Raw genomic sequence first — 24,341 nt, 5'->3', positions numbered from 1 at the left:
CACTGTCAAATTCTTGTGCCTGTAGCTTTGATACCTGGCCAAGTCTGTGAGCCAATTTTATCGATGGTGCATAATGAAGATAACTAACATTCCCTGAGGACCAGGTTGTGTGACTTCCATGCATTGACTCACTGAATTCCCTAAGAACCCTTTGTGGTACATAACAGTCTTAAAATATGCAGCAGGGGATTATTCTGTTTGCAGATGATAAAATGAAACTCTGAACTGTTGAAGCCTGGCCCGAAATAATGCAGATGGGAAGACGCCGTGCTGGGAGCTCAGCTCGGGCCAGGCTACAGAACCTGAAGCTCCCAGCAAGTCCCCTCACCCAGGAACCTGGCCCACAGCCACTGCCTGGCCCTGTTCTATTTCTATGAGTGCTCATAGGAAAAAGCCAGGTACTCAGGGTCAATGAGACTTGATTAAGAAATTCAAACTGGGATAGCCTTTTGTTGGGGACTGTAACCTGGGAGTGAAACTGGCAGTGAAGTAAGGGAGGAAACATCTCTGGTTGTAAGAATATTTCTAGGGAAGAAGGTTCCCTGATGGGCTGGCATGGGAATCGCTGTGGTTGTGAGCCCCGTGTTGCACTGTGGGGTTGTGGGCAGGGAAGGAGAGAGGCTGTTCATACTGGTCATAGTCAATACAGTTTGTAAACAGCTGAGTTCTGTTCCCTCACAGCTCAGACACATGCAGGACATGAGGATGCTTAGCTAATGACCAACAGTTGTTATCAAAGGCCAAGAGTGGGGTGGGGAGGAGAGATGGGGCCACCTTCTGGAAGAACCGCTGCCCCAGGGGACCAGGAAGGTAGTGAATGATTGGGGATGCACAAAGTGTTTCTATGGCCTCATCAGGTAGTTCCTATTTTAAACTGATAGTCTGGAATATATGGTCAAATGCGGTGGAATGTCTGCTCTTATTTTAAGTTCTACAAACACTTAAACGGATAGATTTCTATCTCCATTATACAAGCACTGCTGGGTGACCTTTATAGTCAATGTGAGGATCAAAAGAGTGAGTACTTATTAATGCTATTACCATGCTTCTACTGAATTAACACTTCAGCAACAGTATAACGGCCACGCTCCTTAACAACTGCCTCTGTAAGGGTCTTGTAAGTCACAAATAATAATTATAAAGAAAATATATTAAAAATAATAACAATTACAGTTACAACAACTATGTTGTTTATAACGATGATAGTGTTAGCATCTCCCTCTCATATTAAACAGTACCCAACACTAGATTCCTTAGGAAACAACACCAATGCATTTTTGGACTTTTCTAAGTCTTCACCCAATGAAGCCTTTTTATTCACATTGGTCCACCAAAGCCAGAATTGCAGTTCCTTGCATGGTGGGCTGCCATGCTGCGATGTTCTGGGCTTTCTGGCACAATGCATCTATACTGGGTAGTCAAGGTTCCACGTACCCACTCTGATTTCCAATATATTGTTCTCCAGAGCCAACAGAGGGGCCACTGGAAAGAGGCCACATATACTGTGGTGAACCCAAACTGAATACCTGTTGAAGGAATGGACACAAAACATGAAGTGGTGGATGGATGGAAGGACAACATAAATTCTTTTACTCCTGTAAAGAGAGAGGGGAAAATGGTGAACTAAATCCCAAAGAGAAAAGAAGTTCATGGTAATAATAATGTTCAACAGTGAAAGAATCCAAACAAAAGGCAAATATAAAATCTCTGGGAAGAAGACTCATTACAACCTGTTTCTTTCACATATATACCCTTAGTAGGAATAACATACTTAAAAATCTTCAACCAACCATAATTATTTGCTCATAATAAACTTGGGAATCTTGAAGCATATTATTCACTCTCAGTGTTGAAATAATACAATCTTGGAAGATGATTTGTATTTGAGGATTAAAAAAAGAATATTGTGGATGTATCTAACAATTTAAATAGAAATAAGAAATGTACCTTTGGGAAAGCTATGCATAGAGAATGTTGGAGGAAATACACTGAATATAGGCAAGTGAGCAAGCTCCCTTGAGTCTGGGAAAGTGAGTGCAGCACATTCAGAGGGTCTATGAAGTTATTACAAGTCACAGAAAGGTATGCAATTAAAGTGTCTTCCTAAGCAAAATATTCTTCTTCAGGAATTTTTATCTTGATATTTCTATGGTCTGTGTGGTCACAGGAAGTCAAAGTTATGGTGGTGGCTTAGAAGTTCTTTTCTCTCTGTGTGTAATTTACAGGGCAATGCTACAGATGGGGCAGCAGAGATCTGTGGTAAGCTGTTCCATAGGGTGGGGGAGTGGTTAGAAATGATAAGGTCAGAGATCTAAAAGACTTTTAGACCCTCCCCTCCTAACTGGCAGACCTTTAAAGTAAACTAGCACAGGTATGTAACTAAGACAGTGGATGAGAGGCAAATTTATAGTCCCTTTAGTGTTACTGCTCAGTCAAGGGGTAGGGACCACTCTGGCCAGGAACGGCAAGACCGTGAATGGGGTGGATGGGTAGGAGGAGCTGACATTTGCTTCTGACCTGAGAGGCAGGCGTGTGTTGCAGAAAAGCCGACAGTGCTGGAAAGATGCAGTAGGTCCACAGCCCAAAAGGAGCTGTCATATTCAGGGAGGTCAGAGAGCAAGAACCAGAGTTAGTGACGCCACAGGGTCAGCAGCGTGGCAGCATTGATGTCAGTATCTGTGTCCATAACCCACCTAACCCTACATGAGCTCATCTGCCTACGGGGGCAGGTAAGTAGCAGAAATGCTTGGAGTGGGTGCAGCCACTGGCAAATTGGCAAGTGGACATCCTAAGGAAACGCAATGCTCACCATCACCATATTGGAAATAGGGCCTCACAGTGTCAGATCTCCTTCTTATTCAAGAGAAGCCAGAAATTATGAGTTTATTAGCAATCAACCCAGATCAAAACCCAGAAAAGATATCATTTTATAATGACAAAGCTGGCACAGACTATTCAGAAATAAATTAATGAAAAATATTAAGAAGATTCTGATAAATGATTTAAAAAAAGAAAAAAAAAAGATGATTGAATGAACAGTAGAATGCACCACCCTCTTCAGTGGGCAGACTCAAATTTGGGGGACATAGAACATTTTTTCTCCAAAATAAATTTAGTATCTGAATGCAAATTTAGTTAATATTCCCAAATGGATTTAAGAAAAAAATCTGAAAGGTGATCCTAAATGTATTCCAGAAATATACCCATATATACAAATAAAATAATGAGGAGGGATGTTTGAATTTGTAGTATTAGAGACATTCTGGAAAAGGATAAAACAGGACCAACTCTAGGAGGTATTAATCTATGTTCATGGAAACATTATAGAAATAGTGCACTGAGAGTATGAATGAAATAGATTACATTTCAAGAATAGACGTGGATATTTGTGAGATTTTAGTAATATTATAAAACTGACACTTCAAATCAGTGGATTCAAGTACTGCAGTAATTAGCTAAATCATTGGAAGACCTGGTACAGTGTCCTCATTTATGACATTAAAATAAATTCCAGATAATTTTTTAATTAAAAAATAAAACACCAGAAATAACCCAACATGATTTAATCTGTTCAGATTTTCAAGCGAGAAGAACTTTCTAAAAAGCTTTTGGAGCAAAGACCAAAAAGAGCAAAGGCCCAGCAACTCAGCAAGGCCAGAAACGCCCACTGTAAAACAAAACTAACCCTCGCCCAACCCTCTCTCACGGTCCTGTGTTGCTCTCTGATACTTTCTACACTTTCTTCTTCCCTTTAAAGTCCAGTTTCTTGGAGAAGTACCTGCGCTGAAGACTTCTCCAGGGCTCAGAGCCCTGCATCCCCCACGGCCCTCATCGCAGCACTGAGACAGGAGTTGCACTGCCGGTGGCTGCGTGTTTCAAACTAGTCGGCACTTCCAGCTCCTATTTATTTGATTACCAGTTAGCTTTTGCCGTGGACAAATATTTTCCTCTCAGTGGAATAATTTCCCCCCTTAATTTTTGTTTTACTTAAATAAATTTAAAAAGCCCAGACAGAAAATTTTGTGTGCACATATGCACACACACAGATACACACAGATCTGTTTTTTAAAGTCTACCTAAGTATAGTCCTCCTCTGCCTTTTCCCCAGTCTTGGCAATTAAAGCTGGGTTTTAGCTCTTGCTTTTTTGCCCCACACACACACCCTTTCTCACTATGCTCCTTTTAGTCAGTGTTCAAATCCCTCTGAAGCCAAGTTACAGCCTTCTCTGTGTTGCCTCAACTAGTTTCTCCCAACTGCTCTGATATTATTCTTTCTCTTGCTGGATTTCTCTTCTCCCATGTGCCATGTACATGGCCCTTTTCCCCAGGGCCTCGTCCTCAATCCTTCACTTGGCAGGAATGAATCGCCCCCACGGCCTCACCCGCAGCTCCTCTGAGCTCCTGACTGTTGAATCCAGCTTAACAACGGGCATCACTCCTCAGATGTCCCATAGACACTTTGCAATCAAAATGCCACACACAGAACAATCTCCTGGAAACCATCTCCTCCCCTTACACTCCCCCTGCAGATCCGCTCTCCAGATGGGTCACTGGAAAGTCACCTCAGCAGCTCTGTGGCCCGCCGCCGCGGCCCTGCAGTCCCCTCTGCAGCAGTCACCACTTCTGCCGCCCACGTCTCTATCCCTCTGCCCAGGGCCTCTCTGCAGGCATGTGCCACTTGTCTGGATTACCTGGAGTGGCCCCCGAAATATCCTTTCCCACCAAAATATGGGCCTCCTCCCAAAAATATTATTTTCCATTCTGCTGCCAGTATAACCAGATCTTCTTTAACATAATCATTATGCAATTCTCTTGCTTACATATATTCCAATATAGCGCTGTTTTTTTAAGGATACATTCAAGTCTAAGCACACAAGACCCATCATGACAGAGGCCTTGTGCACCTGATATTCCCACCTGTGGATACTTTGTTGTAACCCTACTTGTTGTTCTTCAGTCTGGCCAAGCCGCTTCATGCCGTGTACTCTTATATGTCTCTACCTCTCTGCATGAAGTGTCCACTCCCTCTACCACACATTAGAGAGCTAACTTCCTTTCACCTTTCAAAATTCAGTTCAAATATTTCCAGCTCTATGAAGTCCAATGTGTGTTCACCTGCTTAGCAATCCATCAACTACTCGCCAAGTCTCGCCTGCCCTGCAGAGTGCAGACACCATGTCTTACCTGTCTTGGTCTCCCCAGCAGTTGATACAGTGTTTGGCATAGCAGGTGCTCAGTGTTTGTTGGATAGATAAACGAATGAATCAGTAAAGAGATGAGAGGTCTACAATCCCCCCCAGTAACTCAGCTGCCATTTTGGAAAGTTCATTCTGCGGAGTTAAGGAAATGTCAATGCAGGTGGTGAGCAGACAGAACAGAGGTAAGGGCGTGGGGGAGAAAGGCGGTCCTGGAGAGCGCAGGAGAGGCGTGGGTGGGAGAGCACTGGAGAGAGAGGGAATGGAGGGGGCGGGTGCAAGGAGATGTTGAAGAACAACTGATATTAAATGCAGTAAATTAAATAGAGAACATAATAAATGAAGGGAAGATCAAGTTAACACAGCAAGGATGGAAAAGGCAGTACCAGAGACGAAGAGCTCTCACTTCATCACTTACTGCATTTCACTTACGGCACCCGCCCTCTGGGAAGGCAGCGCCAAGTTCTTGAGAGACTGGTGTTTGTGCTGTGGGTGCTCTAAGTACAAAACGGTATCTTATGGCTTCCAGATTTTAAGACTGATAGATTATTTCTCTTATGTCCCGTGTCTGAGTTCTCAAACAGCAGGATCTTTTGCTTCTGGGGGTGAGCTATTGTGGTTAATAACTCAGGGTTACTCCAATAATCTCAAAGGACAGTGGGGAAATCACTAGAACAAATAAAAGAGAAATTTCACTCAGAAAAAAACATATGCCCTATAGAAACTTGTGGGGGCCTTGGGGGCAATGTTACCGCCAACTCATCTAACAGTTGTATGTGAGTGCATTGAAACTCCAAGCTCAAGTCACTTAAACACGTATGAGAACCAGGGTCCAGGCTGTGGTGCTTCAGACATGCACGGGAAGATGAAAAGCCTGACTATTGCCTCCGACAGGATCAGTCCAGCCGGGGAGCGCAATGGACACAGACATGATCACGCACCATCAAGACAAGAATCAACTGCAATTCATGCTTAGAAAGGAGAGCAGAAAATCTCTAAAAAGTTGAGGGTTTGCTGCCAAGGCTTGGCAAGAGCCCTTCCAGGCAGAAAAGCAGAGAAAGATACTTCTGGCGAAGGAGACTAGGGATGGTGGCAGGGTGCGAGGCCTAAAGAAGCAAGGGTGGAGGGCTCCAGGGTCATCTGTCAGAAGCTGTTCCCCTTCAGCAGCTAAGAGGCCTAACTAAAAAGGCAGGTGGGGTGTCATTAATGATCATGGGGAAAACTGGGAGGAGGAAACTGAGGTCAGGAGATCACCACCAAAGGCACTTTATTTGAGAGGAACAAAAATAATTCAAAAAGCACTTGGAAATCCTATCTCCCATGAACGAAAAGAACACAAAATAAGTTTCACTCCAGCGTTGAATACAGAATAACAGACTGCCTACTCTCAAAAATGGATTGAAATTTCTAATTCGTTAGGGATTATTTAGAGAATAGGAAAACGAATAAATCTGAACAATCTCTCTAGAATAGCTGTTACTCCATCCTGTTATGTAGGGTAGAGTTAGGCTGAATTATTTAATTAGTATTTTAATGAGACTATAAAGTTCTAAAAGTCCTATCCATTTCTCCCAAAAGGGTGCAACTTTTCCTTTCAATGACCTTTATTTGACTTAACTAGAACAATAACTATTTTCCAAGGCTTTTTTCGTGTGTGTTAAAATACCAAATGATATGCTGCCCTCAGAATGTTGTTGTTATTATTAATGCTGATAATAGCCCCAATAAGAAATATTTACAATTATGACTCATTTTGGAATAACAGGTCATTGGATTAAAGTCCTTTTGAAAATAAGCAGAAAAAACGAACATAATTTCTACACCAGGGACAGGAGCTGCACCCTTAATCGAACCTGGTCACTAAGCACAACAAAAGCAAAGATGAAACTCAAATCAGACACCAGGCCACAAAGCATAGCTGACTGAAGATGACACAAAATGACCTTTCATTCACCGAGGGAATCAGATGCTTTTCTATGTATATTATATATTTTAAAAGCAATTATTATATATATAGCATGTAATTTAGGAAAAAGAAAACTCCCTCTTTCTGTAGACTTATAAACAGGAAGCCCAATGGGGTGTCTTGCAGACATGAACCGGCATGCATAAATGCAAAGCCTATTGACAAAAATACTTTCCTGTCTCCTAAGCTTAAAAAAAAAAAAGTAATTCAAGGCAGTGGTGAGCTCAAAGGTCTCAGATACAAAACGTGCACATCATCAGCCTTCTAGTAGATAAAAGTGCGCCATGCATAATAGAAAAGTTGAAGTTTCCTAGGGAAATCTATTTTGAGATGCAACAATTTAAAGGCAACCGAGAGCTCAAAACCAAGTTCAAACAAAGAGAAACAAAGGCCAAGCAAATTTACAGAAATGGACAAAGACATTGGAGAAGGAGGGGATCTGTGTTCTACCAATACTCCAGATCAGCAAATTCATCCTGAATTCAAGCCAGTGATGTGCCATGAGGTGACTCAAGGAACCAGGCTGAAACCATCGGCCAGAAGAAATAGGAAAAATGTCAAAGGCAGGTGTGAGGTGTGGAAGGGGTGACCCTGTGACCCTTGCTGCCATGAGGCAGGATGCTCTTGCGGGCTTTCTGCACAGGCTGGCGGGCTCACATGACTCTGTTTAGAAGGATATCAGCCAACAGCTGTGCCACACGGGCTGCAGCCCGTGCTGAGTCACATCTAGTAACGGTTCTGAGTTCATCCTTAGACGACATGACCAGAAGGATCTGAGAATCAATGATGGAGAATTACCTGAATGAGTATTCCATTTCATTCCTTGGCAGTAAACCTTCAGCATTGCACAACATAAATATTGACAAAGATATACACAGGCAACCTATTTGAAAGCCTGACTGCATAATTGCATCTAATTGAGAAAAGCGGGATCCGTTTCGGTATGCTAGGTCTTTGTTTGGCTCGGTAACCGATGCTTCTGAGACCCAAAGCATATTCTAGTATAACCGACAGCACAGAAATCCCCACTGATGACTTACTCATTTCAGGGTATTCATAAAGTAACCCCAGTTTGCCCGTTGGATACAGATGGTTGTCCCATTCCCATCGTGGGGTGGTCTGTTCTGCTTCCGAAACTGTGGCATCATTAGATTCATGACCCAGCTGTCAAACAGATCAAATTATAAAGCAAGATATTATCAGACCAAGGTCATAAAAGTATTACTGACATTTCAAGCTGAACACATCATCTTCCCAAGAATTTAATTTCTTGTTTTCAGGATAAATTTCTTTTTATTGCTGCCTACCTACACTCAAGTATTGTGAAAACTAGTCCTGACTACGTACCTTGTGTTTACCAAAATTGTAACGACTACTACTACTTTATCTCCTACCTCCTTTTCAGGTGGGCACTTTAGCTTTTAGAAGATACCTACCCTCATTAGTTTTTTCCCCCTATTTCTCTGCTATTATCCACCATGGCATTTCCAGTTTGTAAATTGTCAGAGAAAATAAGTAAAAGAAAGAAATACAGGGTCGGTGAGCTGGTGATAAGTGCTGCAGAGGAAAATAAAGGAGGGCGAGGAATGTGTGGTAGGGAGGAGTGTGGATGGGGCAAGTGACCTTTGAATAAGGCAAAGACGGAGGCAAAGGTGTGGGCAGAGGGAAGAGTGATCACAGGCCTTGAGGTCCCTCACGCTGGACAGACAGCATGGAGGCTGGTGTGGGCCAGAATGAATAGGAAATAAGTGGTGGTTTTGGGGGGTGGAGCCTTAGAGGCTGCCGTGAGGATGTTCATTTTTCCCTCTGAAGGAATTGTGGAACCATGGAGGATCACTGATCAGAAAAGTGATACTCTACCGTTGGATCGAACAGGTCCAAGACCCTAACTTCAGCTGAACAAATCAAGGGCCAAAGAAGTGACATGCCACCTCAAATTCAGTGCAGAGCTTGAAAGAAACAGCCTCGACTCGCAGCCCAGTGCTCTGCACCCTTCTGGATGTTGTCCCACAGAGCTGTCTCTAAGGTTAAATTTTTTCCTCACTCAGAGGCTTGTGGGACAACTGAATGCTTCCCCCTTTTTCAAATGGCAATTTGTCCTGAAAGGAATTCGGAGTTGGCAGTGAAACAAGGCATGGACCTGTAGACTACAGAGCTGTTGTTCCTGAAAGCAACAGCTGGCGCGTGGTTTACTCGTGGAGTTCAGCAGAAGAGACAGAGCAACAACAGACAACTTAGCGTCTGGCGGAGCTTCGGCTGACTGCACTGCACGTTTGGATGGATTTCAAATTTGGACAGTGAGGCGTCTTCACACGAAAGGCAGGTGTATACATCATACATGCCCACACGTCTGTATGCACACACACGTGGACACACACAGAGTATATGATGTGACTTGCAAAGAGCTTCCCCTGCTAGGTTTCCCACTGCCTCTGATCTCAGCGTTAAACTTTCCCTGGCCATGCTCCCAGGGTTGCTACGAGATTTCTTTGCAATGGAACATGCCCTTCGCTTCACAAACTTTCCCCAATTCTTTCAATGATATTAGGGGAAGAGCAGGGAGCTCTGTGAAGGGGTGGGGATATGGACTCGTGATACCCCTGAATCTGAATCCACACTTCATGGCTTATTTGTTATTTAACTTTATTTACATTCAAAATGCAATTGTTGCAGATCTCAGAAGTTGATTTACACTCACTGCTGTGGCAGAATGTTGCGGTCAGTAGACCCATCACTGGATCCTCTTATTCAACACGTCCTTCCAATAATTCAGATATTACTGTATCACAAAATGCCCATTTCTATATTTTGATACCTGCTTTTCAGTATAATTATCTTCCTTCTTTATTCTCTAAATCTTATGATTTTTAAACATTTTTCTGAGAAGTGTTCCACAGGCACTTTACATAAGATAAGTTGATAAAGAGATCCTGGAGTTCAAAACCACATTTAAATCCTGAGATAAACTCAACTGTGCCGTATACATGGCTAGGTTTAGTCTGCTTCCTTTGTTACTTTGTTTAGTAATTTTTGTTTCAAACAACAAGATCCTACTGCATAGCACAGGGAACGACATTCAAAAACTTTTAATAGCCTATAGTGGAAAAGTATATGACAAGGAATATATATATATATATGTATGTATATGTGAATCACTATGCTGTATACCAAGAATTAACACAATATTGTACACCAACTATACTTTCAACAAAAAATGTTGAAATAAAATTGGGAGGTGAAACTTCGACTGCCCAGGCTGCTGTCAAGATGAAACGATTCAAAGCAGGCCAGGTATTAGCAAACCCCCTAACACAACAAAACCCCATATGGGATCTTCTTTTTGAGCAGCACAGGCTAACCAGCTGTGGTCACCTGTAAATAAGGTTGAAGTCACTTAGACCCTTGGCTTGGGAACGCCGTGGCCACCGGGGTGGGGGTCACTGCAGCACCTACGAGAATGACGGGGACAGCCTGCTCCTGATGCCGCTCCCCAGGCCGCAGCCCGGAGCACTGCAGTCAGGTCTGAGGTCCGGCCGGGAGCGCACAGCTCCACAGCCACTCGGAGCCCTGCGGTGCGGGTGGAGCTGGGACCGTGCTCGTCCATCACCCTTCCAGGCACCCAGACTCGGGAGTCCCCTGGGGGAATTTTTCTCTGCCTCATAATTCCTGTCTCAGCCTCTTGTGGAATGCGGTCCATGCCCAACGGAAGCAGGGCTTTAACCCTCCGGGACCCAAATCCATCACTGTTTGGATCCAGGATGTAACTTCCATGTTAACTCACCTGGTGCTCCCTTCTTGTGCTGAACTGCCCTCCCCCGTCGATGACATTAGGTCGTATTAGAAGTCCCGACTTGCTTGTCCTTAGCTAAGACTCTGAGCCTCTTGCTCAGTCTTCCTGACTGGAACCACTCTTCTGTGGCAGAAAAGCTTGGGCTGTCGGCAACCCATCATTGTCCTCGGTCTTTTGGGTTTTCTGTTGGTTTATGGTTCTCATGCAGGGATACCAATTTGCACATGAGAAACACCTGTAGACATTTTAAAAAATACAGACACTGGATCCTCCCCACTCTTCAGCCAAGGCTGGAAGCTTTCTCCCTCTAGCAGGGGTTACACAATAATTTGCTTGGGAATTGACCACACATATTGGCATAATCATGGTAAATTGCCCTTTACTCAGTGCTTCCCACGTGGCATTTTCTACTTCATGTTGTCTTAGTACGTTCATTATCACATTTAATCCCTGAATTATAGATAATCACCTTTTCTTTTGAGGACACTCCTACTTGCTAATCTTGAATACAAGTATCTTTGATTCTCTTAATCTATTTCATTCCTGAGTTTCCTGTTCCTGGATTTAAAGAGTGAATTATGGACACATGTATTTAAGATTCTCTTAATATATCTATCTGACTCATCCTCTAACCAAATCATATCTGGAGAAGAGAGATTTTCTCTTTTAAATATTTGCATTTTCTTACTATATAGTAGTGCGTACACACGGTGGAAAATGTAGAAAGCATATAAAGTAAGAAAATTACAGCCATACATTATCTAAACACCAAAGGACAGTGCTATGTCATGTTGGGCATTTAACCATTTTTCTTAATATTTTATCATAAAATTTCCCTAGGGCAAGTTACTTAACCCTGGAATTGTACTAGACTTTTGTCAAGTACAGAATAACATTCCCAGAAATGACCCCAACATCAAAATAGTACGGGAGGCTGGGAAGGCCATAGGGCACTCAGCTTATTCTCTGAGTCCTACAAAGAATGCTGTTAATTCACTGATGTTACTCATTCGATGCCTGTGAGTCACTCACTCACTCAGCTGGCTCGGACTGAGACCTACTTTATACCAAGTGCCGATCCAAGTGCTGGGGAGACCCCAGAGAGAGCCTGGATCACGGCATCACTGTCCTTCTTCATTTGCTCCCAGAATCCTACTCAACGAACCCACATGGGATTGGGGGGTGGAGGCAGGTGAGATATGGTAAAATTCATTTCATTATGTTCCTTTAGACATATTTAAATAGCATGAAAATAGTCACTAACTTTGATAAGTTTTCTTTTCCCTTCCAATGTATTTTTGAGGATGGGTATAGTTTTGGGGCAGCAAGAGTAATTGATAGATCTTTAGTATGTTAGGATTTTATATGAAAAATTAAGAAGGAAACTGGCACCTTATACAAAGGGAAGAGGCAGTGAGGAAAACACAAGCCACCCTCGAACTTGGCTACCATTCAGAATTTCTGGTATTCAAAAAAGGGAAACATAATTCAAAATATTTTCCCTAAATATTTTAGCCCAGAGTAGAAATACATGTAGGCAAAGTTCAGCTCACTGGAACCTACAACAATGTGCTTACTTAAGCGAAGGTATAAACAGACCACAGATAATATAATGCATCCTTTACTTTAAACTAGTTAATGTGAGCAAGTTTCATTTCACATGAATTGCTCAGTACCAATTTAGGAAATATATCCTTCTTGATTGGTAAAAATAGCTCACTGATAACCAGATTCAACAAAATTTAGTGTTAAATAATTAACCTATTTCCTTCAGGAAATGCTTTTGAGTAATCTGAGTTAAGTATTTCCTCTATCTGATCTATTTCTTTTCACAGAGAAAAGTAGTATTATTTGCACATGAGCTACTTTTACTCCTCTGGAGAAATCTGACTGTGAGCTCAGGGTAAGAGTTGTCTACTGCACAGTAGGGAAAAAAAAGATTCATTTCACAGCAAAGATCAGAATCTTTTTTTTGAGGGGCATGGTGAGCTGGGGGACAAGGGAAATGCCTTTGTTTGGAGACAGACCACAGTAATCCATCCTGAAGCTGAAAGATGAAGACCTTGTGAAGAAATGTGGAAGGACACACTGACACACAAATGTGTTCACTCTGCAAAAACAGAAAGAAGGAAAGAAAAAATAATTTAACTGCCCTATAAAGAGAATGGACAGAAAATTGGTAATAAGGGAGAGTGAAGGAAAGTTAGGGAAGGGAGGAGAAACAGTGAAAGGGAACTTGGATGCGGTGGGCAGAGTAGCAGGTTTCTGGAGCTTACAATGAAGGATGATAAGAAAAAAAGTAAAGTTTAAAAAAAGTTACAAAGTTTAAAATAGTTTAAAAATTAAAAAATGAAGTTAAAAAATAATTTTTCTATAGTGACATGGAAGATTGTAAAATGATGGAGGATTTTATTTCAAAATTCAAGTTGTTTGAGTTTCTCCTCCATGCTCCAAACAACAGTAAGATCTGCTTGTGTAATTGGTTTTGGGGGACACCACAGAGAGGGGTGAGCAATGCAGTTCGGTTGGCCAGGAGCAGAATGCTTTTGTGGAAGGCAAGACAGAAGAGAGATCAACAGTTTCATGAGGACAGAAACTCAAAGCCAGAAATTATCTTAAAAAGCTTAGTGTGGTGGGCAGAAAAATGTCCCCCCCCAGTATGTCTATGTCCTTATCCCCAGAACATAGGAAGAGGTAATATTCCCTGGCAAAGGGGGCCTATGTTTGCAGTTGTGGTTAACGTTGCTAACCAGCCTACTCTAAGAAAGATGAGCTGGATTATAGAGGTGGGCCCATTGTAATCACCAGGGTAGTTAAATGAGGAAGAGGGAGACAGAAGAGGGGAGAGAGGAGAGGAGATTTGACCACAGGATCAGAGTCAGAGGCACACAACCATGCTGACCTTGAAAGAAGGAAAAGAGGTCACAGGCCAAGAGACGTAGGTGGCCTCTGGAAGCCAGAAAAGTCAAACATACAGTTTCCCCTGAGGCCTTCAGAAACAGCCGTGCCAATATTTTGACTTCAGCAGGCTCCTGCGTTCAAGAACCCTACAAGGTTAAATTTGTGTTGTTTAGTGGAGACTATTTCTTTTTTCTTCCTACTACCATGTCATTTGGGGATACTTGTTACAACAGAAAGCGAATACACTAAGCTCCTTGAAATGTTCAGAAATTGCAGATAACACTGGACTGTCCACTTTGATATGGGATAGGGCTTATGTGAAAATCCAAAGGACAGTGTGACCTTTGCTAACATCTGCTTTTCTCATTTTTAGGAAGAGAACAGTAAGTCAAAACCTCTGTAGTTATTATTTTAGACAAGTGTCTCTTAAAACATTATGTAGCCCTGTGCCTTAGGACACCAAGAGAGTCTCTGTTCTTAGAAGAACATGAATCCCATGAGATAGGGTCTTACATCTGAGTCCCACAGTGGTCTCTTATTGGCAATGAGAACTTGGGCAAATCATTTACCCTCTTTAAGCCACAGGATCTTCATTTGAAAAGGAAGATAAGAATAAGGATTGTTTGGGTGATTAAATTGTACACACACACACACATATATGTACAACATTTAATACAGTGACTAACACATACTAGGCACTCAACAAATTCCTGTTATGGATTTTTAAATGCATGTATAAAAGGAGGAGAAAGTTGCGGGAAGTTGTGGGAAAACTTAGTTCATGGCCCCAAAAAGGGCCATCTCTCAACGGGCTCTGATCAGTCAGTCCCCAGTGATGGGCTAATAAGCAGAAACTATAGCACTTGAGGATTTAATTTAAACATAAAAAGGAAGGAATTTAAACATAATTATTAAACAGGAGGTATGTTTACACTGTTGGCTGGATCATCTTATCTGGAGAGCTTTAATAAGCAGAGAGTCTCCCCTGTTTTAGAGATGGGCATGCAGGAAAATTACTTGGATGGGTGGGCCGTTCTCACCCCAAGATCACATGACTTAGTACTCACGGAAGTAACACCTCTTGTATGTTATTCCAGATGGACTGTCCTCCCATGATTATTGTCAGCTGCATCATCAGTTCAAGGAGACAGCCACCTGGGTCACACTGGAATATTAGAAAGAAAATCTCATTTAAATTTTAGATAGCTGTAACATGAAATAAAGTCATTATTTTATGCCTAAAAAAATCTAAGGAACAGAGAGTAAAGACACTCTTCATTGGGCAACTAAGAGAAAACATGAAACAGGTTAGACTGTCAGAACACAAAGCTGTATTCACACGTCTTCATTTCTGTATTTTCACAGCCAATACACCAGATCTCCAGGATAAGTCACAAATCTGCCATTAAAGAATGTGATGTAGAAACACGAGGAGTAGTATTTGACAAACTGGAAGAAGAACACCTTCATGGCTAGGTTGTTCCCACAGTCAGTCTGGTCCTTGGGATCTCTGCAGCTAGAATAAAGAAAAGTTAAGTCTGTAAAACTGTGAACAGCTTTGAGACCATAATCAAAGCCACGGACACATCAGTTAACAAGCTAAATATGTATATATATATATATATATACACAATTCACACTTTTTTCATATAAGCTGTTTTGAATTCCTTAAAATAGCTACTATGTTAATTCCAACTGTACACACTGTTGTAAGAGTTTCTCCCACTATGAATGCAATATCACACAAGGCAAAAAAAAAACAAAGTCACCCGTTCCTTAAAATTTATAAGCACAACAGTATCCAATGGGCAAGAACTGTCCTCTGTCAGGTGTAAGTTGAAAGAAAGCTACTTCTAAACATCCTGCTAAGTGAAATTCTCTTGTCTCCCTGAACGGCAGGAAGGTAGGACTATTGAAGAAAACAAACAAAACACGGGGCAACTTGCTAGAAGCATTTGGGGAACATAAAACATCCTCCTAGTTCAAAATTTGAATTGGTCTTAGTGTTTTCAGAAGATGACCACTGAGCAGACAACTGGGAGAACGACCCAGCCACATGCAGTGTGTGGGAAGCAGTTAACTAGGGCCGCTAAGCCGCTGGCTGGGATACAAGCCAGAGAGAAGAAACATTTGTTATAGAAGCCACAGCTGATGAGAATGGAGCTACACTAACAGGAACAGCATGGGGGGAGGACACATAACAGTGTGATTACTTGTCCTCTCCGTAACGCACAAGCAAATCTGCCACTGGAACCACGACCCTCTTCCACTTATTTGCAATAGAGAGACTATTTACTTTCAACAATAGGGTACATGATCTAATGTAATTGAAATTATTATTAAGCACTGACATATTTACACAGAGCTTGGACATTCTAAAGCTATCTTTGTCCCTTTTACTAATGCATAGCTGCAGCTAATTCACTTCTCATATAGGCTAGAGAAAATACATTTACACTTGAAGTTTTCTAAAGACTGTAATGTACTGGAATTGAAGTGCCTAAAAGATAAAGTCTCTGTTTTGACCTGGTTCTAAAACTGGTGTAGAAATGACCTCAGCTGCAGAAGGAGCTTAACAGACTCAGTCATCTTGATTGCCACTTTCTCATATATGGCGTTCAGGGTCACGATGATGTTAAAACTGATGAGGGAAGCAGTGATGGGCGTGGCCCACCTGCACAGTCAGGTACTTCTGGATTGGGTCTCTTCCATTCAGGTTCTTGGGAAGTTCTGCTGAAAATACAATGAACACTGAAAGTCCGTAGACAATGATCCCAATAACTGAAGCAATGGTCAACAGGACCTGACAACCCAAAAGCCCAGCAGCATAAGGCTCACTAATGATCATATTTTTACACAGAAAACTTGCCCCCAATCTACGCTTAAACAGACAACATGCACGTGCTGTAAACCTCACATAAACCTGAGAAGTGATGTAAATCTCATGTAAATGCCACAAGAGACGTGAATATCCGGCATGTTAAATTTTAGGGGAGGAGGAATGAAGGATGTCAAAAAGAATGAGTGCATCCACTAATGTAACATGCTGACAGCAGGAGCAGCTGTGTGCAGGGCATAAGGAATATATGGGAACTCCACTTTCTGTGAATTTTTCTGTAAACCTAAAACTGCACTAAAGAAGGAAGCCTGTTAAGTATATCTTTAAATGGCTGAAAATGGAGTAACTGGTGGCATGTTCTTTTGGAGACAAGTCTGTGATAGCAGAACCAATGAAAGTATCCCTTCTACATCTATAGAATTATTTAGGTTATGAACTAGTTGTAACCCATGAAGGGGATATGCTTCCTTTCAAGGGAGAACCTATCACTGATTCAGGGGTCAGCAGGTGCTAGCTGTCATCTTCATTCTGAATAGGACCAGTGAAGCTGTGGACATGCCCTGAGGGAAATAGTGGAAGTGACTGCAGGTCTCTGCTGATGAAAGCTTCACATGCTTTTCATACTCCTTGAGATCTTAAAATGACAGGTACTCCTACTCCCTGCATTTGCACAAGATTCATGTCCCTGATCCATTGTAGTTCTGACTGTGTGGACTCAAGGGCAACGGGAGTGTCTGAATCATAATTTGCACGTGGCTGGTAAGGCTTCAGTTCCTCACTAGGCAGGTATTTTTCTGCCCACTGAAGAATGCACATTAAAGGTACCATTTTTAAACTGTTTTCCTTCCATCTACCTTCTTGGTCATAGTCCAGAAGCATGTACTCAGGGTCCCTGGCTGCTCCTGATGGCTGCCCCAGAGAGAAAGCTACAAAGAATGTGAATTTCAAGACTAGGTGAACCACATCATGTTATTTACAGTAACAGCGGGAGGCTGGCTTGCACCTGCAGGGGAGAGCAGATGGAGTGTTTACAAGCCCCTCCTGGAGCCACACTCCTGCATCTGGATCCCAGCTCCGATGCTAGCTGTGGGGCCTTGTGCAAATTTCTTAACTTCTAGGGGCTTCAATCTCCTCACCCATATAATGGGGGGATAATAATAGCAATTTATAGGACTATTGTGATGAGTCAATGATTTATTAATTGTGAAAACAATTAGAACATTAACCACAGGCATGTGAAAAACTATACCTAAGTGTTAGCTATGAATATGGTGACCAAAGTCTTAAAAAGGTGTTTTTCTTAGTTTTTAAGCCATCACTTTGTAGAGAAAGCATTTTATTTTCTCCTCTACTCTCTTTCATCATCCTTTTCTTCACAGTAAGTCTTCATGATTGTGAAAGGAATAACTTTTTGGTGTGTGTGTGATTAAATGTGAAAATTAGTTAAGGCTGTGAAAAATGTATTATACAAGGTATATTAAGCCTTCCTCTCTTGTACAGCACATATAGGCTATTTAAATACTATGCATTTTTAAAAAGTCTGCATAATAATTTTTTAATTATATATTAAGTAATCTTAATAGTTAAGAATCTTTAAATGCTTACTATTGCTTCAGCACACATCTATTTTTCTAAATCCTCACAATCACCCTGTTGGGAAGGTAATATTATATCTCTTTTACAGATGAGGAAATAGGGCCACATGGAGATGATGCAATTTGCCCCAAATGAAGCAACTATTAAGTGAAAGAACTGAAATACTCAAAGAGCCCAAAGACACACTAACTGTAGAGCACTGTCTACTACATGGTCTGTGAAATCAATTGTAATTCATTTCAGAACTTTTACAAACTTGACACATTTCCATTTTTCTTCCAAGCACTTAATGGGTTCAATATTTCTTACGAAACAGGAAAGCTTTCCATTCTCCTTCCTCAAGTTTCTTCTTATTTATCATCATTTCTGATCATAATTTTAACATTTGCTCATTAAAGATAATTTGAAAGTACTCAGTACTGGACAGAACTGTTGTCCTGGATCTGTCCCCAGTCTTAGAAGAGGGCCCAGAATTTGCTTTAGGATAAATAACCTCCCTTTTGTTTTTTGTCCTGTGATTTAAGCTCGATTAACCAACTCTTTCTGAAGCACCAGAGGTAGATCTCAGTTGGTTTAAGACAAATAATACCCCTCATTGTATTGGCCTCACACATGATTGGAGAATTGGCAAATAACCCAGTAAGAGCCACTATTATGTGAGGAGATACGTGCTTGTGCCCATGTGAATGATAAGCTTCCTCTATCAAGAGAGGAAGCTGCCAAAGAGACCTCTCTTGGTTTGGATGGATGATCTGGGATGCTGAGTGCCTAGAAGCAGCATGCTGAGACATAATTGGACACAGAATGAAGACAGGACAAGACCAGCCCTTGACATCATCTGGGCTACAGTATCTCTCCTTGACTGAAGCCAGACCTCAGATCTGAGGTTTTCATTTACAGGAACCAAAAAATCCCATGCATCCCCATTTTTTGGGTGTTGTTTAAACACATTGGAAATTGATTTTGTCACCTACAATGAAAGGACTCCAACTCTGAAAATGAATAAAAAATAAAATAAGGAAAATGCTTCTACCTATAGACATAATTCCTTCAGAAGGGTACATTGTTTGTATATTACAAATCATTTTATATATTAATTTTATTCTCAAGCCTATCGTAAGTGTAACACTTTGACATGTCATAAAATATTTTCATGGACACACTTTTTCATGGCTGCAAACTATTCTACTTTGTGAACGTTTGGAAGAATATTTTGGCTGAGATTTTATATATATATATATATATACATATAAAAATATGTCTGTGACTTGCATCCGTACTGACTTTTCCCTGCCATTTTGAAATACTTCCTGATTAAAAGTTTTTCAAAGCTGAATTAGTTGATTAAAACATAGGAATATTTTTGACTCTTGATATCAACTGCCAGACTGCTTTCTAAGAAAGCTTGAGGAGTACACCAGAAATTAACACAGCATTGTAAATCAACCATACTTCACAAAAAATATCCAGTAACCTAGGCATGGGATTGGTGATCACTGGCATTTCATCCTCATAAACAGAGCTGTGTCACTTGAGAGGTGGAAAACTACTTCATTTTGATGTGCACTGAGTGAATTACCATTGGAGTGTGACATCTATTTTTCTTTGTGAATGTGTGTTCCTTTTCTCTGCCTTCTATGCTCCTGAGATTTTTTGATGTTACCTTTGAAGTGATCTGAACTCTCTATGTATTGAAGGAATTAGCCCCTTGTTGGATTTGTAAACAAATAACATCCTCTGGTGTTTTGTTTAAAATTAGGATGCTTCTGATGCATGGAAATCTTTGTATACTTTCCTCAGAAACTTACTGTTCATCTAGAGTTTGTGTAAACATCCATATTTATTTCTAGTTTTTTTCTAATTGTGTTACTTTTTAAATGTTTCTGGAATTTATCACAATATATGGTTCACTGTATGATTTCAATCTTTTCTTTTCCCCCCAAGTAGCTAACGAGTGTTCCATTCACTGAATAACCTTTATTTATCTCCCTGATTTGTAATGCCTTCCATCTCTTATATTAAATTATTATTGATATCAGAGCCCATATCTGGACTTCCTGTCCTATTTTCTAATCTGGCTATTCTTGAACTACTAAAAGTCTCATTATCTTATTAATTATTATATTACTAATATGATTTTATTCACAATAAACCCCAAATCAATTTTATAACTTCTGATATTTTGGAGATATGATCTTTTAATCTAGAATCATGTGATTAAAGCATCTTTTATATCTTTCAGTAGTTTTTACTTTTATTTTTTGATAGTTCCTACTATCCTTTTCTTAGGTTATTCTTAGACATTTTACCTTGGTTGTTACTCTTGGGAAATTTTAGAAATCTTAATGCCTCCATCTGGTCTCTTAATCAGACCCTGGAGAATCCTAAACCACTGATCTGATTTGAACAAATGAGGTGAAAAGAATAGGGGGAAGCACTGTGAGCAGAAGAGACTGTGGAACCTCCAGAGTGGCGCCCTGCATTGGCTCAGATGTTCTCTGGAAAAAGTTTTCTCTATGAGACTTCATAGTTCCCAGCTTGATTTTCAGTTTTCTCAGGATTTCACATTAGATTTTAAAAAGTCTGTGGCAGGTTCTTACCCAGAAAAAGAGCACTTGCACAAAGGGTTATATGTATAAACTTTCCCCAGGTGGTAAATGGAAAACTCTCTTCTTCCTAATTAAAAAAACAAGTTAAGTCAATCAAGGGATTACACCAATGAAATGACTTTTCTCCTAATTGGTCAATAAATCCTAAACATAATTTAAAAAAAATAATTTTCAGACATAGCCTCATTATTTGTAATTGCATGGGTTTTTTCCTTTTTTTTGTTCTTTTCTTTTCCGTTAACGATGTCAAACAAACAACAAAATACGTACAGTGTTCATTTTAATACTATTTTTTGAAAATGCATATGTGAACAGTAAACTATTTCCCTGCCATGGTCTGAGCTTGGGGGTCTGGGTACCTGACGAGGCCTGAGCTTGCCTTAGATTTCAGAAGTGACGGTAGTGACAGCATAGAGTCTGTGCAGGACAGAATGTATCAGAGGTATCGGCAGCTAACTGGTCTCCACTGTGTGTTTCTTGGTTGAGCTTTATGTGTTAATTAGCTACAACTATGAAGTTTTAGTGTTTACATATTAGAGTTTATATTTCGAATATTTTTAAGAGATGAAATCAGTAAGAATCAAGGTTTACCTGGATTATAAAAACAGATATAGTATAATAATAGCTGTCCCTAAGTACATGGCCCTTCCTCTGTGCCAGGAAGTCTTCCAAGTAGATTCTGTACATTACTTCGACCCGTCATTGCCACAGTCATGAAGAAGCAACCCTCTTATTTTTATTTTATAGGAAACTATGGCACAGAGAAGTTAAGTTGTCCAAGATCACTCAGGAAGCAAGCTGCTGTGTTCAAATATGAATTTAGGCAACTTCATTCCCAAGCTCTCACTACCACAACGCTGGCCTCTCTAAACAATGGAGCATACTTTCGCAAGTAAAGTAAAATGCTTCAATTAAAAAACTAAACAAAAAAATATTAGGCAATTTTTTAAAAAAGGAAGTACGATAAAGTGAAATGAGTTTTCATCTTCAATTTTTCAACAAGCATGTTCTAATGAAAATTTAAACTTATTAGCTGGCAATTTTAAATTTAAAATTGGCAGTTTAAATGACCAAAAAACTTTTCTTCAGTATGTTTTGTATGCTGCCAATATGATACGTTTTTGTTTTTCAGGACTCAAAAGCATTATGTACATCTAATTTTGTCTAAGTTTCAGCTTTCAACTCTGAATGTACAGTCTTTTACCAACATATGCTTTGACCCCCATCTTCAGTTGTAAACAATGGGAAATATTCATAATGGGGATTATTAGAAGCTTATTACATTGTAAAAGACAAATGTCACTTTCTATTGGTAGCTGAACCTCATTTTTTTCCATTTATAAAAAGAGGAGTTTTACCTGCTCCCTCCAGAACTTTTCAGTGCCAACATTCTGTAGATCTGTGATTCAATTTATTAAATCTATAGTTGGAGACATTTTCAGATGCTCCTAGTAAAAGCATTTTCTTTCCAAGTGTTATTCATGTTCACAACATACTGTCCTGCTGCTGCTGACTGCAAGTACCATCAGCTCTAAATTATCTCAGCTGATGGAAAGAAGCAATAATACAGATGACTCAAAAAATCATCTTTTCATAGCTCTGGAACGTTGATACAAAGATATATAGTTTTATTTTTTTAATTTTGCAGCAGGAGTGGCAGCAATAAATTTACATTTCCAATTATATAAAATGCCTAGCTCAAACACTGCTCAAACACTGATGGCATCTCAACAAATGTTTCCCTGCTTCTCCTAACCTTTCTCTGACTTTAGGATGAGAGTCATGCTGCTTTGTGCACATCCCAAACGGAAGTGGGAGCAGTGACCGGGACTTAGTTAAAGACAAAGGGGCACCTAGTCTACGATGAAAAGGAGGCGGCAATAATGAAGGCACATGTGAAAAAATGGGAGTCAACTATAAAAACCAATGTGTCTTTCCTCCTACATCTATGTCATAGCAGCTAATTTATATTTTGCATTTATTTATTGGTGTTATGAAAGGATAAAAGTCAATGCCTCTTTTCTTATACACTTATACAAGACTTTTTCTTTTCCCCAATTTTACTGTTACTATGAATGAAGGACCACACTTCTCTTCTGTGTACACCATTCCAGTCAGTGCTCCTTCAACTTGGCTGCACATTAGAATAACCAGAGGAGATTTAAAAACTTCCCTATGCCAGAATGCACCAAAGGCCACTAAGTACCATCCGAGTTAGCAGTGATGGAATCCAGGCACCAACATTTTTTAAGGTACCCTGGTGATTCCAACATGCAGCCAAGGCTGACAAGCCCAAAAGTAAACAGACTAAAGTGCATCTAAACAGCGCCCGCTTTTCCTGGGTAATCTCATCTGTCTCCACGTGGGGACACCGCGCCTCCTATTCTGGCTGGACTTGTTCTTCCTGTTCAAACGTGTCCCATTTTTACTCAAGTTCTGCCTGGCGCCGCTTCCAGAACTCCAGAAGTAAGGTGACTAACAGAGAGAGAGAACAGCAGAATGTGGATCTTCAGTGATGACTGATGCTTCAGAAACCAGCACTTAATATTTATTACCGTTAACACTTTGGTAAACGGTTAATAAAATCACATTTATTTATAGGCGATACTAAAGAGAAACATGAGTTAATGCCTTTTTTTTAGAAAAAAGAAAATGTAGATTATTTATTGAACTTTTGGAAACAGACTAGCTCTCTAGCTCAAGAAAAAGTTATTAACGTGATGGTCTGACGCAGGTGACTGTGTCTGATGCTAAAGTACCTGCTACCAGCATATTATGCCCACTAAAAACACAAATATCAGGGGGATGGGTATAGCTCAGTGGTAGAGCACGTGCTAAGCATGTACAAGTTCCTGGGTTCAACCCCAGTACCTCCATTAAAAAAGAAAATTAAAAAAAAGTAAAATTAACTGTCACAATTTAAAAGCAGTGCACGGTCCACCCTCCAAGCCTTCTCCTCACATCCCTGTCTCTTCTGTCCAAAGGACCTGAGGGTGGGGAAGGGGATAACAATGCTTTAGTAACCCTTGCATTTCTATTTTCCACCACCCCAGTCACACAAAATTAAAATAATATTCTTAAATATGGAAAACTGCCATTTTCCTCAATCTTCGGTAAAGTAATCTTTAGAAATCGTCAATCTGTTTTAAGACTCGTAACTTCAAATAGTAGACAAAAACAACATGAAATGTTTATTGAAAAATGTGGCTTCAGGGTAAATCCCCTAAGCCCTTCTTCCAACCAGACTGTTACCCCTAGGCCCTAACTCTAGAGAAATTCCAGAATAACCACTGTTCCCTCCACCATTATACCTGAGTCTCTACCATGCTCTGAGAATAAAGAGAAAAAAGACACAGTCCCTGCTTCCGGGAGCTCCTAGGTGCACAGGACTCATCATGAAATGATGGCTGAGGAGGCGTGTTAAGACGGCTTGGATAACAGTCAG

At 40.6% G+C, this 24,341-nt stretch overlaps 1 long non-coding RNA gene across 2 annotated transcripts in view; it reads right to left on the bottom strand.

The window, feature by feature from the left end:
* Positions 1 to 8,228: 8,228 nt before the first annotated feature.
* The window catches only part of LOC135320875 (uncharacterized), a 39,506-nt gene continuing 23,393 nt past the window's right edge, over positions 8,229 to 24,341 (bottom strand). The window contains exons 3-5 of one of the 2 annotated variants that reach the window (XR_010380215.1): positions 14,920 to 15,017; positions 10,943 to 11,186; positions 8,229 to 8,325 (exon numbers count right to left, since the gene is read on the bottom strand). This is a non-coding gene — a long non-coding RNA (uncharacterized LOC135320875). Of the gene's footprint in view, positions 8,326 to 10,942; positions 11,187 to 14,366; positions 15,018 to 24,341 lie in introns of those variants that run through there. The other variant, XR_010380214.1, reaches the window with a different exon arrangement.

The sequence above is a fragment of the Camelus dromedarius genome, unplaced genomic scaffold, assembly GCF_036321535.1.
Source record: "Camelus dromedarius isolate mCamDro1 unplaced genomic scaffold, mCamDro1.pat HAP1_SCAFFOLD_158, whole genome shotgun sequence".
Taxonomy (NCBI): domain Eukaryota; kingdom Metazoa; phylum Chordata; class Mammalia; order Artiodactyla; family Camelidae; genus Camelus; species Camelus dromedarius.
Note: the sequence above shows the minus strand (reverse complement) of the source record. Positions and strands in the feature narration are given on the sequence as shown.